This window comes from Coenobita brevimanus, chromosome 50 (assembly GCF_032717465.1).
Source record: "Coenobita brevimanus isolate Jiangsu-jjx chromosome 50, ASM3271746v2, whole genome shotgun sequence".
NCBI classification, from domain to species: Eukaryota; Metazoa; Arthropoda; class Malacostraca; order Decapoda; family Coenobitidae; genus Coenobita; species Coenobita brevimanus.
In genome coordinates, this window is record NC_137003.1 from 6,993,414 (window position 1) to 7,009,947 (window position 16,534).

Below are 16,534 nucleotides of genomic sequence, written 5' to 3' on the forward strand. Positions count from 1 at the left end.
ATAGGAGAGTATTAACTAACAACTGTGTGTATAGGAGAGTATTAACTAACAACTGTCTGTATAGGAGAGTATTAACTAACAACTGTCTGTATAGGAGAGTATTAACTAACAACTGTCTGTATAGGAGAGTATTAACTAACAACTGTCTGTACAGGAGAGTATTAACTAACAACTGTCTGTATAGGAGAGTATTAACTAACAACTGTCTGTATAGGAGAGTATTAACTAACAACTGTCTGTACAGGAGAGTATTAACTAACAACTGTCTGTATAGGAGAGTATTAACTAACAACTGTCTGTACAGGGGAGTATTAACTAACAACTGTCTGTACAGGGGAGTATATACTGCTGTTGTGGTATATATAATGCCGCTGGACGTGACAACATTCTGACTGTTGCGGCTACTTTAGTGCACATTACTATTGGGTAAATTAGTAGTTTTGTTTTTATGATTTTGCCTTCATTGGCCATCCTTATATCTTTCATTTACTCAGAATTATATATCACCGGTTCAAAAGTATCCTTTAAAAATCCGTGTTTAAGTGGAGTTTTGAAATGAAATTAAAACATGAACATTTAACTGATACCTCTGACATGACTGGAAGTTGTATGGTCGTAATATAGGACAGATTCCATCTCCTGTAGGTGTTTTTAGCTATTTTCCTGAGTGCAATAGTTTTAGAAGACACAACGCCCTCGTTATTATATAAAAAGATACGAAGACAAAACAATATGAAAATCTGTGGCAGAGTCGTGTGTAGTAATATATTAGAATGAAATGAAGAAGAAATATATTTTGTTGATTGACGGTGTGGTGTTGCCGTAACCTGTCATACGGTAACTGAGTCAGTTATGTGTGCCAGTACCTGAATGTTTGTATACCTGGTGTTCACCTACCATGTTACTTTATTCTTAACATGGCATAATCTAAGTTAGTTTATTTTTATTTGATCTAATCTAACTTCTTACCCTAACCTAACTTAATATAATCAGATGTCTAATATAAGTTAATCTAAACTTACTTAATCTAACGTAACGTATTCTGTTGTTATCGAATCTTTTTCAACCAAACCTCACCTAACCTAATATAACCTAACCTAAATAGTTCAGATCAAATCCAGTCTAACGTAGCCTAATCTAACCGTAATCTAACGTGTCTTAAGCCAAGGCGTGCTGCCGTCACATAGTCAGTAGTGGGTGTCAGTAGGTGGGTGTATAGCTGTGGTGGTGGTAAAGCTACAACCCCGTGTAGGTGGTGTCAGTAGGTGGGTGTATAGCTGTGGTGGTGGTAAAGCTACAACCCCGTGTAGGTGGTGTCAGTAGGTGGGTGTATAGCTGTGGTGGTGGTAAAGCTACAACTCCGTGTAGGTGGTGTCAGTAGGTGGGTGTATAGCTGTGGTGGTGGTAAAGCTACAACTCCGTGTAGGTGGTGTCAGTAGGTGGGTGTATAGTTGTGGTGGTGGTAAAGCTACAACCCCGTGTAGGTGGTGTCAGTAGGTGGGTGTATAGCTGTGGTGGTGGTAAAGCTAAAACCCCGTGTAGGTGGTGTCAGTAGGTGGGTGTATAGCTGTGATGGTGGTAAAGCTACAACCCCGTGTAGGTGGTGTCAGTAGGTGGGTGTATAGCTGTGGTGGTGGTAAAGCTACAACCCCGTGTAGGTGGTGTCAGTAGGTGGGTGTATAGCTGTGGTGGTGGTAAAGCTACAACCCCGTGTAGGTGGTGTCAGTAGGTGGGTGTATAGCTGTGGTGGTGGTAAAGCTAAAACCCCGTGTAGGTGGTGTCAGTAGGTGGGTGTATAGCTGTGGTGGTGGTAAAGCTACAACCCCGTGTAGGTGGTGACAGTGCCCCTGCACTGATATCCACGTGATGGTGCAAGGTGTACAATGTTGACCATACCCTGACACCATGTGGCCAGGGATAGACGGGTGGGGAGGGCAGGGGCAGGGTGCAAAGGGCAGGAGGGAGAGTGGGAAGGGAAGGGCAGGGGCAGGCTGCAAAGGTCAGGAGGGAGAGTGGGAAGGAGAGGGCAGGGGCAGGGTGCAAAGGGCAGGAGGGAGAGTGGGAAGGGAAGGGCAGGGGCAGGGTGCAAAGGGCAGGAGGGAGAGTGGGAAGGGGAGGGCAGGGGCAGGGTGCAAGGGGCAGGAGGGAGAGTGGGATGGGGAGGGCTGGGGCAGGGTGCAAAGGGCAGGAGGGAGAGTGGGAAGGGGAGGGCAGGGGCAGGGTGCAAAGGGCAGGAGAGAGAGTGGGAAGGGGAGGGCAGGGGCAGGGTGCAAAGGGCAGGAGGGAGAGTGGGAAGGGGAGGGCAGGGGCAGGGTGCAAAGGGCAGGAGGGAGAGTGGGAAGGGGAGGGCAGGGGCAGGGTGCAAAGGTCAGGAGGGAGAGTGGCAAGGGGAGGGCAGGGGCAGGGTGCAAAGGGCAGGAGGGAGAGTGGGAAGGGGAGAGGGTGATAAAGAGAGGAGAGGAAGGACGAATGGGCAGTAAAGTGAAGGGTAATGTTGGGGGAAGTTGGACCGGTGGTGGGGGAAGGTGGGGAGGGGGAAGAGTAGGGGGTTGTGCAAGGGGGAATGTGGTGGCTCGATATCTTGCAAATACAATAATGCGTGAGGTCTTGATTACACACACACACACACACACACACACACACACACACACAGAGTAACGCAGGCACAGTTTTATGTGTGTATACAGTACATATGCGTGAGATTGTATATGTGTATTTGTGTGTGAGGTGTGTGTGTTAAGTTTGCATATTTCTTGTGTAGGCCAATATATGTATGTCAGTGTATGTGCAATCATGTGTGTGTGTGAATGAATCTATATATAGTGTTAGGTATGTGTATGTATGTGTGCATGTATGTATATTTGTATGTATAAATGTATGTATATACGTATGTATAAATGTATGTATGTATTTATGTGTATTGATCCCCTGCCTCAGTCATCATAACCCATTCCCTTCCATTTCTCTTATTACATTCCACACTTTCCTCACACACATTTTTTCACCTCCGTGTTATTATAATCTCAGTCTATACGTAAGATTTTTTCCCCTTCTGTTGAGATAGAAAAACTTGTTTTGGTGTGTGTGTGTGTGTGTGTGTGTGTGTGTGTGTGTGTGTGTGTGTGTGTGTGTGTGTGTGGTTAATGTATTCACAGTTTATTGGTATTATTCTTTCTTTTTCCAATGTTTGTATTTTGTGTTATTTTTATATATTGCTTGTTCGTATACATTTCTCTGATATTTTTTTTTCTAAATCCAAAATGTCTCTCTCTCTCTCTCTCTCTCTCTCTCTCTCTCTCTCTCTCTCTCTCTCGTGTGAGACGGTGATTGTATTTTTTCCCACCATACACTGGCACTTCCGATCATTATAAATATTTTTTAATGATAGCAGGGGCGTGGGGGTAATGTTTATGACACACACACACACACACACACACACACACACACACACACACACACACACACACACACACACACAGGTTCACCCTTGATCACTGTTTCCCAGTGCACGCCTTCACACTATCGTAATAAAAACAGATAATATCAGTCTATGGGTTGACTCACACTAGGCAGCGATGGAGGGTTTGTGAATACGACCCCGGGTGGACTGGCTGTGGTGGTGGGGACAAAGGGAGGAGGGGGAGGGGGAGGGCGGAGGGGTTGGGGTGAAGGATGAGGGTTGAGTGTTGGGTGGGGGTGAGGATGAGGATGAGGGAGTACAAAGGAGTACAAAGGAAAGCAAACACCATCAGACCATATGGTCCTTTCGAGGCTGCTTGTTACAGAGTAGACTATGACTACAAGATCTAATTCTACATGCTGAGGGATAAGGATAGTAAAGCTCCTCCCGCCTCCAAACCCTCCAGTTAAAACTGACAAGAAATTGTGAGAAAAACCACCATGCAGCATGGAAAAACTGACATGGAAATTTTATAGGAAAGACTGAAAAGAAAAGTTACATTCTATAATACTTTATCTATAAGCTACCAGTCCGAATAACACTACAGGGGAGAGGGATTGGGAGAAGGATGAGGGGGGAGGGAGGAAGGGTAGTGAAGGCTGGGTGAGGGGGTAGGGGTTAGGTGAGGGGGGAGGAGTTGGGTGAGGGGTAGGTTGGTGGGTGATGGGTAAGGGGGGTGATGAATGACGGATGCAGGATGAGGGTGAAAGGTCAGGGGTACAAAGGAAACCAAACAGCAACATACCTTATGGTTCTTTCGAGGCTGTTTGTTACAGAGTAGGCTATGACTACAAGATCTAACTCTGTATGCTGAAGGATAAGGATAGTAAAGCAAGAGGCTCCCCCCGCCTCCAAACCCTCCAGTTAAAACTGGCAAGAAAAAGTGAGAAAAACCACCATGCAGCATGGAAAAACTGACATGGAAATTTCGTAGGAAAGACTGAAAAGGAAAACTACATTCTATAATACATTATTTGTAAGCTACCAGTATGAATAACGTGAAAGAGAAAGTATTAAAGTACAATGAATAATCGAATAAATAAATAACTAATGCATGTCACTATGTACGGGTACGTTGAGTTGACGGGGCGTCTGCGGACACAGTGTGGAAATTGCACAGCGCACAGTGTGGATATGCAGGGGTGGTGCGGCAGCCTTGCCTGGCGCTATGAAGGTAGGCAGCAGTCAATCAGGCCCCAGCTCCATTCATTCCACTGAGACTAGGAACTTTCCCATGCAGGACAAGCAAACAAGTCACCCCCTTGAAGCAGTGACCCCTGGTACAGTTGCTCAAAAAAGTATCCTCCCATCGCATGAACGCAGCACTTCACAGTGTGTCGGGCGATTGAAGCAGTGTCAGTATTGTTAGCAAGCCTGGCTCTCTCAAGTATCATGATAGAGTCGGTACCTCATATCTAGATCCGAAGTTTGAGTCGAGGATTTCGGATATCCGATGCAGAGTCTATATTGTTCTGTTCTACTCATACAGGCTACACATCGGAAATACATGAATAATCCCATTTCATATATCCGAGATAATTCCCTTATTGTATTTCACAAGGGCATAATGTTTCCATACGACACTTTAACTCGTACACCGCTGCACCGTATGTAAACCGGGGCTACTAACAGATCTCACGCTCACTTAATATTTTCCATATTTCTTCGTTCGTTGTGTCAGATTGACTCACGGCACCTTTGGGAGGATACTTTTTTGAGTGACTACATTTTAAAAATCCCGATGGTGGCCACGTAACTAACAGGGACCCCTCAGTGATCCACAGCCTATCACAGGTCGAAAGTATGAGTAGTGACCATTAACACAGGGTTATCTGTGCATATCCTAGTCTGTGCATATACTATATTTGCATTTAATTAATTGATCCAGGCTCTAAAAAAACAATATAAAATAAAATAGAAAATTATACATACTGTACACAAGTATTTTATTCAGCAGTAAACATATTAAGCTGGGGGTTGGATGCCATATAATTATCCAGGCGACCTTTAAAGGTATGTTCTGTATTATAATTTATTGCGTTGGAGGGCAATTTATTCCATATATTTACAACTCTATTGAAGAAGAAATGCTTAGCTTCATGCGACTGGAATCGTTTGCCAATTATTTTATGCCCATTGCCTCTAGTGTAATTCGAGTGATCAACTGTGAAGTATTTATCGACAGCCATGTTATCATGTCCTTTGAATATCTTGAATACTTGAATTAAATCTCCTCGTATCCTCCGTTTTGTTAGGGTAAAGAGATTCAGGACTTCTAAACGTTCCTCATACGGCTTATTTCTCAATATAGGTATCATCTTTGTCATCCTTCGCTGCACTCTTTCAAGCTTTTCCATATCCTTTTTATAATACGGTGACCAGAACTGAACAATACTCCAAGTGCGGGTGTACTAAGGAATTATACAAAGTGAGGACGATATTATTGGATTTATATTCAAATGCTCTGCCTATGAACCCAATCAGTTTATTGGCTTTTTTCACAGCTTCTGTACATTGTTTGCTTGGTTTCAAATCGTTTGTTATTATAACTCCTAAGTCCTTTTCATGATTTACCCTATCAAGTTGGACATAATTCATGCTGTAACTTGCTTATACATTTTTACTGCCAATGTTTAGCACTTTGCAGTTATTAATATTGAAATCCATTTGCCAGACTTGGGCCCAGTTAAACAGTTGATCAAGATCTCTCTGAATTGCCTGTCTTTGCAGTGCTGTATCTGCTCTGTTACCTGTTTGAGTATCATCAGCAAATTTTGAAATCTTACAACACAATCCTTCATCAATATCATTTACATATATTAAGGAAAGAATAGGACCTAACACTGAACCCTGCGGCACTCCACTTGTAACGTTTATCCAGTCTGACTCTTTTCCATTTATTACAACTCTTTGTTTTCGTCCGGTAAGCCAATCTTCTACCCACCCGAGAACACTGCCGCTGAAACCGTGTGCCTTTAGCTTCTGAAGGAGTCTTTTGTGTGGAACTTTGTCAAAAGCCTTTTGAAAATCGAGGTAGACTGAATCGGTAGAGAGGCGGCCTGCAGTCCTAATGGACCCAGGATCGAATCCCGGCTGGGGCAGGGAACAGTTTAAGGATTTGAATTCCTAAAAAGCAGACTTTCCTGATCTACCAGATGACCCGCCGACATGTAAAAATACCCCCGTTAATACCAGTACACCAGTCTTGTATGAGACAGCCCTAGCATGTATTCAATATGGACGGTGGGTGTTAGCGCCGAAGTGGTGACATGTGGAGGTGTAGGAGGACACTGGGCCTTGGGATAGGCGACTGCCTCCAAGAAATAGGCCCTGAGCCTTTGCCCAGAGTCGGACACGTTAAAAAAAAAAAAAAAAAAAAAAAAAAAAAAAAGATTTAGTGTCGTCATACATGTTCAATATATCATTGAAAAAGTCCAGCAGATTCATGAGGCAAGAGCGATTATTACGAAAACCATGTTGCGAATCTTTTATGAGATTGTTTGTTTCTAAGTGTTTTACTAACTTGTCTCTGATAATAGTTTCAAGCAATTTGCAAACCACCGATGTTAAACTAATTGGCCGGTAGTTTTTTGGTTGGGCTTTGTTGCCCTTTTTTAATATTGGGGTTACGTTAGCAAGCTTCCATTCATGTGGCACCTTACTGCTCTTAAATGATAAGTTAAAAAGTTCAGCTAAAGGCTTTGATATTTAATTCTGTAGTTCCTTCAATACACGTGGCGATATTTTGTCCGGTACTGGTGCTTTATTCTCTTTTAATTTATTTATTGGAAGCAGTACGTCACAATTGCTAACTGTAATGTCAGGGCAGTGCCGGTCCTAACTTTTCTGAGGCCCTACGCTTGATCCCCTTTGGAGCCCCCCCCCCCCACTCTTATTTACATTTCTCCCCCTACCCTTATATTCACCAAAGTTATACCCATATCCTGAGCAATGTAAAGTAAAAAACTATCTATCTATCTATCTATATACCTAGGCTGCTTCCCCCAAGGAAAGGGAGGTAGCCGAGACAGGACGACACACTCCCCATTTACTCATCCATTCAAACACATTCATTCGCATCTTAGCCCCAAAGGGGAGAACGGACAGATCCTCACCGCACCACACCGCACAAGGGTCAACTGCGCAATGCAATCAGTGACATCCGCAGCAGGGCCCGACAGCAGAACTGGTTTACCCCTGCCACATCATAACAGACCCATCCCCTGACCTGACTAGCTGATCAGACCAAAGGCGGGAGAATATCCCCTCAGGGCTGCGTCATCACTTATTCATTCACAATTTCTCTCCATTTATTTCTGTCACGCACTGCATAATCTTGTATTCTCTGAAAAAAAAAAAAAAATGATACTTTGTGTGAAACTATAATTACAATTTAGTATGCATAATTTAATGTCCTAACTCCAATATTACGCGCCACGACGCCACCATGGAAGCTTTTGTTTACTCGTATTCGTTATGGAAACGTTTAGTCTTGTAAAATTTTATGAACAGCCATGTATTTCTAATATATTTTAGCCTGCTAAGGAAAATTTTCTTCCTGAATTATTCAGTGTTTATAATTGGAAAAACCTTTACCATATTTGTGAATATTTAAATTTGTTATACTAAAGGAGGGGGGAGAGGTCTCTTGTGGCGTTTATCCTCCTATCACATTCCAGTACTATTTTACGCCATAACCAGGTGACGAACGCCTAGCGTGAACAGCAAGTTTATTTATGGTACGAAAAACGGGAACGTCAGATACTTTCGTCAATACTGGCTCTTAGTTTCTATAGTACGGCCATAAAACATCGGTCAGGAACGTTAACAGTAAAGTTTGGTCAGTTTAGCCACTTTCGATATTAGAGAAACAGTAGCCTACAATCGCATGAGTGGCAATATTAAATAATATAATACTAACCTTTACGGTTAGCATGAGCTTCCTCATGTAGCCTTTTCTTTGTTCGTTTATCAAACCTGAGAGATGTTTACGCTTCGATGTCAGTTTCCTGACTGACAGCAACAATCAGCGTGACAGGCGCTCTGCTGATCTGCAGTGCAGCACTCAGTATTGTCACCAGAATTTAATGTTTAATCCCACTAAACAAATTTCTAATTACCACTATTTTTTGTTACTCTAAAAGACTAGTGTAATTTTTTCCTGCAATTATTCAGTTATTATTGTTTATACAACGTTCATGCAAGTGGAACCAATTAATCAATATAGGCACCATTCTCGACGTACTTATATTTTTTTTTTATAATTATTTATTTTTATAATACTCATCCTGAGGACGGAGGCCCTACACACTGAGCGTAGTGAGCGTATAGGAAAGACCGGCCCTTTGTCAGTGATTATATTGCCCTCTTCTATAGGAATGGGGGAAACAGTAGGAATTGTATGTATATTTTCTGTTGTAAATACTGATGCGAAGAAAGTATTAAGAATTTTCGCCATCATTGTTTCATCATCAATGTGCTCCCCGTTATCTGTGACTAAGGGACCGATTGATGGAGTTATTACCTTTTTGCTTCTTATGTATATAACTGAAAATTTCTTTGGTATTTGATTTACTGATACTTCCAATATTTGTCTCAAGGTTTTCCTTACTGCGTTTAATTAATTCTTTGGCTTTCTTTAAAAGACATCATAATTATTTTTATCACTTTGACTCTTTGTGGTATTATAATTCCTGTATGCAAGATTTTTTGCTTCTAGACAACGTTTAATGTTGGAGTTCCACCATTTGGGTTTAGAATTTTTGGCAGGCCTTCTGTTGTCCATTGGAATACATAATTTGATGGCACTGTTGAGAGTTTCTGTATAGTAACTCCATGCGTCATTGGTATCTAATGTTTCAACAACGGGATGCCAGTCACCTGCACCTGCAATTGCCTTTAATTTCTTAAAATTTGCTCTCTTAAAGTCAGGCACTTTCTCACAACTGGCCTTGACACTGTCTTCACAGAATTTAATGTTAAATGTAACTATGCGATGATCACTTGTACTAAATTCTTCTCCTACAATAACATTACTCTCTACATTTTCTGATGTAGCTAGGACGAGATCTAGGATGTTAGCTCCACGTGTCGGATAATTTACAAATTGATACAAAGAACTTTCTTGCAAATTTGTATATAGGTCTAACCCTGTGTGTGAGGATAGGGCTTCTTCCCATTTTGGAACTGGTAAATTAAAGTCACCAAATATTACAGTGCTTTGCATACAAGATAGTTCGGCAATTTGATTGTAGATTTCATTATCGATGTTGAGTGGCTGACCAGGTGGACGATAAATTAACCCAAGAGTGATTTTATGACAAGATTCTTTTCTAAGCTGAATATAAATAATGTCGATGTTTTCAATACATGGTTTGGTAATTTTGACTGGATGAAATCCTGATTTAACATATAGCAACACACTGCCCCGTGCTCGATTCTTCCTTTCACTACTGAAAATGTGATAGCCTGGTAAATTAAACTCTGCTAGAAAATCTCTCTGCTCAGTATTTAGCCACGATTCTGTTACTCCAATTACATCATAATCTTTGGTAAAGACAAGGGCCTCTAAATCAGAAAATCTATTACGTAGACTACGAGCATGTGCAAGGAGTGCTTTAATGTGCTTTCCTTTCTGCTGTGGGGAGCATCCATTATTTATTGATTTATCAGATCGTATGAAATCTGCGTTTGCCTTCCGTGATGCATGTTTTTTATCCAGAAAAAAAATTAAGGCCATCATTATTTAAACAGCTGAGACGGGCAGAACCAACGGCATTCAAGTGTACTCCATCGTTTGTAAATAGTGTATGCTGCTCGTAAAATTGGTTCCACGTGTCGATGAACTACACTCCTTCCTGTAAGCAAAGTGACTTGACTTTATTATTAATACTAAATGTTCCGCTGAAGAAGGCATTCTCTGCATTAATTCTTGGTGGTATGCTTGAAATTAAAATATGGTTAGTTTTCTCCTTGTAGCGTCGGATCATCTTCCTGAACTCCTCCATCAGCTCCTCTGATCAGATTCGCATGACGTCGTTGGTACCTGTGTGAATGATAACATTTTTTGCATTCTCAAAAACGTCATCCACAGCCTCTGTTACGTCATCTGCTCCTGCACCTGGGGAACAAAAATGCTTTCGTTTGGAGGGTGCCCGGCCACAAAATTCCACTAACTGACCACGGATGATGGAGTCCCCCACAACCCGTGCCTCATGGGGCTCTTCTTCTACTTCTGTGAGAATCTGAAACTTGTTGTATGTTGTTACTGGAATGATGCTTCTTTTCCTTGCAAGCCTTGCACCATTCCGCACTGGCTGGAACTCATTCTGTACGGTGGGGGGAGAAGTAACTACAGCAGGAGGAGGATGGTCAACCTGGACTGCAGTTGGCCTAGCAGTGACATTGTCCTCTGCCGTGTGTCCGACATTACTCGCAATGAATTCCTTCAGCACATCTACTTTTCGGGTCAGACTCTTAATTTTGTTTGTAGCCTCGGTCAACTTGTCTTCCAGGCTCTGACGTGGTTTGCACATCCTGCAAACAAAGGTGCGGTCCATATAAAAGGATCCGGTGAAACTACCGGAGCAGGTTACGCAAATGATGTTCCACGGCATTCTGAAATGCAAGGTAACTGCGAGGATTTATCAGAGAAAAAGAATCCGACAATACTGATTAGTACCTGGAAGAGATATTGGAACAGGAATAAGTTACATATACCAAACCTGCTAGAACAGTGACAATTTATGCAATGGTTACAGGTTTTACTGGTGGGGGTCTTGTTGCTGTTTAGAACTGTACAGGAATAGCTACCTTACTGGTTAGTAATATACCTGTTACAAAGAATGGAAAGCTAATCGGTACCTGGAATGAAGAACTAAAATTATACTACCTGAAATACAACAACAGTGAAGTCACAACAGAGACTTACAATACACAAATAAGTTGTTTATCACCTGAAAAGTTACAACATATGAAAATACAGTTATATCTTACCTGTAAGGATAACTGTAAACCTGGGATATAAACTGTTTTTGCTAGCAAAAACAAACAAACAAAAACTAAGGGAATAGTACTCACACACACTGTGCACAGGGGAATGCTTAACACTAAATACACCAATATATACTGTACCAGACTGCAGTTGTTTACAACTACCAACACAACGGCTCCAACCACAGTCACAACTGATTGCCACAAACTGCTTAAATCGTCACAAAAATCGTTCCCACACTACTGTTAATACACAACAACTACACTGAACTGCTGTATCACCAGAAAATAAGGCTCAATTTATATGAAGACAAGTCAAAATATTACAAAATTCCACTCAGCCTACATCAGCTCGAACAAAGATATCAAAACAAAACGAAGTTCCGCTCAGTTCCGAATGGTTATGCTGAGTTATAAACTGTTCTTACTGGTGAAACAACATACAGTTAACACTCACCCAATTGTAGATCTAAATTTTACACCAGGTAATACTAATCACTTCCAAGAGAACAATAACTACCCACCGCTGTCACCCGATTTGGCGCCAAACGTAGATAAACAAACACGACCATACAGTGCTTTTCACATTTAAAACAGCAAAAAACTCTAGCATACACTGGACTTTCACACCTTTCACTGGAATAATATTTCCAAGACACTTGTAAACACAGATGCAATATTTGCACACGGAATAATCACTGAAATTCACTCAAATCGTGTAAACACTGGTGAGTGAGAGCGGGTACGTCCTTCCGCAGCGGGGACAGCGGAGGTGGGGTGAGGGACGAGGGATGACGGGTGAGGAGTGAGGAGGGTGAGGAGTGGAACACATAAACAAGGGTGACCCACGTGTGTTCTGTCCACTAACACACACGACACCCGATACCCAGACTGCCGTGAGAGAGAGAGAGAGAGAGAGAGAGCATGGTAGCTGGTAAATAAGGCAGGTCTGGCTGGCTCTGATACTGACAGTTCTGACATGTTTTCTTTTGCTAATGGAAGGAGGAAGAGCTGGTGTTGTGTGTACAGTGTCGGTCAATAATTTCTTTACACGTCTGAGGCTTTGATCCGGCGAACAAGACGCCAACATTCTTTATCCCCGTTAGGTAAAAAATGTAATTAGGTGTTAAACAGGTTGGAGAGTGTGTATGTATTATTGTCGGCGAGTGTACGGTTGCTGACAATACTGTCACTGCATTGTTTGTATGTGACAGGTGTGGAATTATTTGGTGCGACAGATGTAAACTTATTACATGATATTTGAAAAGCTTATTGGACTGCGAACATCATATCACTACGTTTACTATGTCCTGATTGACTTACCCAGAGTGGATCAGTATTTCTGTCCGCAATAGCTGTGGCCGGAGGATAACTAGGATCTATTTCCCAACTCTAGGTACAGACGTGATAGTCCATTCCCAGAGGCACAGCAGTTCTCATAAGTGTCACACACTATTACATGCTGCCCGTCGTCACTGATACCTACCGTCTATATTCAGTACATGCTAGGACTAGATATAGACGTGATAGTTTGTTCGCAGAGGCACAGCAGTCCTCCCATGTGCCACACACCTTTACATGTCACCCATTTGGCACTGATACCCACCGTCCATATTCAGCACATGCTAGGACTATCACATCAGGGCTTGTGTGAAGATTTTAGCCTGCGTGTTTTTATGACATGTCGGTGGATGTTGTGGAGAAACAGCAAAATCTGTTATAACGAAATTCAGAGCATTAGACAGCCCTAGCATGGGTTTAAACTCGCCGTCTTTCAGACATGAGACCAATTAGCACACTATTTAACTATACTGTATATCCTTTGAACAGTACAAAAAACTCATGTCTTTTATCAGAATTTTCTCACTAATCTCATTCGTATGCATTTCTCTACTTTGAACCCTCCATTTTCCTCTCCCTCTTTTTTCCTCCACTACATCCTATGGTCCTCCTTCTTCCTGTCTCTCTTCTTTCACTTGGTTTTTCTTTCTTGTCGCTTTCTCTCGTTCCCTCTTTGTGTTCTGTCTTGCTCTTCTTCTCCCTGTTCCTCTCCTATCCCTTTTCTCCCTCTTTCTCCAATTCTTCTTCGTCTTTTTTTGTTTTTTCATTTCATCTTTTTCTTCTTTTCTTTTTCTTCTCTTCCCATTCCTTTCTTTTCTTCTTGTCCTTCTCCCTCTCCTTTTCCTTCGTCCTCTTCTGCTTCTACCTTTTCATTTTGTTCCACTTGTCTTTGTTCCTATTTTCTTCTTTATTAATCCTCACCCCTCTGTCAACGCCAGCACCATTATTACACCCCATAATAATAACATATCCCCCACATCTCATCCCACACCTCCCACGCCCACCCTCAGCCCGCCCAGTTCCCGCCCAATTTATAGCCCAGGCTTAAAACACCCTCAGGTTTATGTTATTGTCACCTGGGGAAGGATTTTATAAGGAGAGTGGAGGAGGTAATCTGGCCAGAGGCGGCCTGGCTGTGTACAGGCTGACTGAGAGAGAGAGAGAATGAATGTTTGTGTATGCGAGTAATACAGTAATGTGTGTCAATATTGCATTAGTGTCCTGCGTATGTCCGTGTGACCTGTTTATAATATACACTCCACACACACACACACACACACCCTCTCTTTCCTCTATAATTGGTAACCTAAGACCACACAGGAGGCAACAGAGAACAAGATTTGTTGGATGAATTTATTGGTGTATTTCTTGCATTTGTAATTATTTCCTGTCTTGATATATTTTGTTCATTTGTGTGTGTGTGTGTGTGTGTAATTCACCGGGTCGGTCAGGATCACTTGATGGTCGTGATCGTCAGCTTTTACCCTCCCGGAAGGGAGCTGAGAGCTCATATAGTCCGATCTAAGGGCAAAGCTGTGACCTTCACACACGCACACACCCGTCCCCTTGCTCAAGGGGGACAGTGACCACCCATTCCGTCAGTGAAACTTTTCGCAACCTGAGCGAGGCGCGAACTCCCGTCCACCAGTTGGCAAGCGGGAACGTTACCACTGCACCAGCGAGCGGTGTACAGGCTGACTGAGAGAGAGAGAGAGAGAGAGAGAGTGTGTGTGTGTGTGTGTGTGTGTGTGTGTGTGTGTGTGTGTTGTATAGTATTACGCAGTGCAGGTTTGTGGTGTAGGGTATTGCATTTTAAGAGAAGATTTATATGTCACTGTAGCGGTGTACGTATATTCCGTGTGTGTGATATTTTTTCCTGTGGACGCATGCAGAGAGAGATGGAGGGGGGTGGGGGGTTATAAAATTCAAATGGCACAGGTAAGCGGCTTACCTGGCAGCAACATTCTGCTCTATTTATACAAGACTCACCTGCATCTTTGTGAAGTGAACACCAGCCAGATTAATATGTTGTGTGCAGTATTATATTCATACATAAATATCTGCTTCGTATCAGACGTCACCATGAAAATAAACAACTTCACTGCGATGACGAATTTACCTTTTAATCAGGCTTCCATCAGACGATATTATACAACTTTAGAAGGACGTATAATACTGGAGGTGTTGATGAAGGCTGTACAGTATACTGTATATCCCCGTCAGTTATGTATAGGTAACACTAATACGGCACATCTATACTCGTTTTATTCTAGTTTGGCCCAAAAATACCACCTGTACGTATTGATTGGTGAGTTGTACCAATAGATTAACACTAGAATATGATGACGAAGAAGTAATCGGAATGCATGGAGAGCGTAGCATTGTCTTTCCCCGCCATATAGTTATGTGAAAGCTTCACAAGGACGAGTATCTGGGCCAAGTTAAGGTGAAGAGAGTATAGTAGTGAAGGGGGTTATGAAGGCTGTGTATATATCCCGTGTGGTTTCAAACACCAGTCATGTAGAGGCAACACAAATACATGCAATTGGCGGGGCGTGTAGGCACCCCAGGCTGGTCTGATGTTAGCCACAGCATTTATGGCTGGCACAGCAACCTACTTCCCTGACAGCATTTTATATGGCAGAAACAACTCCAGTCGCCTCTTTAGGATTCGAATCGTGGAAGGTAAAATATACAAGTAGTCTTCACCTCCGAATTTAATTCCCGTATCGTTGGACTGCCTGACGCAGACCAAGTGAACATTGGAAGAATGTGAATCAGGAGTGTCCTTGATGTTAGTGCTTAATAACACTACTTGATTAGTCACATATCAGGAGAGAGAGAGAGAGAGAGTTACATAGAGTTACATAGATACACAGACCTTACGGTCCCTACGAGGTGGTCCGGCCTTAATCCTAATATAGTGCATAGGAGCAGGAGAAAAGGATAGCACAGCAGAAGGCTCTCTCCCCCACCCTCCAGACCCTCCGGCATTTGCCGTACAGGAAACAAGAGAGGAAGTAATACCTTGCAGGAATGAAAAACCTGAAGGAATTTTATAGGATCGGCAGAAAGTAGAATAATGTGGAAAAGGAAAATTTGGGCATACAGCCACATACTTACTCTATATATTCTAGAATATTGTCTGTGTCTAATAGACACGTGAATGCAGACGCGAATATGCAAATTGCTCCATCCTAACTAAACGATACCAATTGCGTCGAGATACATGTCCAGTCTCTTTTTAAACATATTTATGGTACCACTCTCAATCACATTCCCAGGGAGTTTATTCCATTCGCTTACAACAGAGTAAGTGAAGAAGTTTTTGGTTGTATCAAGATTAGCCCTTCTTGTTTGCAACTTCATACCATTTCCTCGAGTTACAGTCTCGGTAATTACTGTGAATAGCTTGCTTGAATCAGTATTACTAAAGCCTTTTAGAATCTTAAAGCATTCAATCAGTTGTCCCCTGAGTCTCCGTTTTCTAAGAGAGAATAGGTTTAATTCTCTGAGTCTCTCGAGGTATGGTTTGTTCCTCAGGGACGGGATTAACTTGGTAGCCCTCCGCTGGACCGCTTCCAGTATTTCTATATCTTTAATTAGGTGAGGCGACCAAAATTGCACTGCAAACTCTAAGTGTGGCCTGACTATTCTTTTGTATAGGGGGATTACAATATCTTTGCTTTTATATGTAAAATGTCTTTTGATGAAGCCTAGGGCCCTGTTGGCTTTATTGGC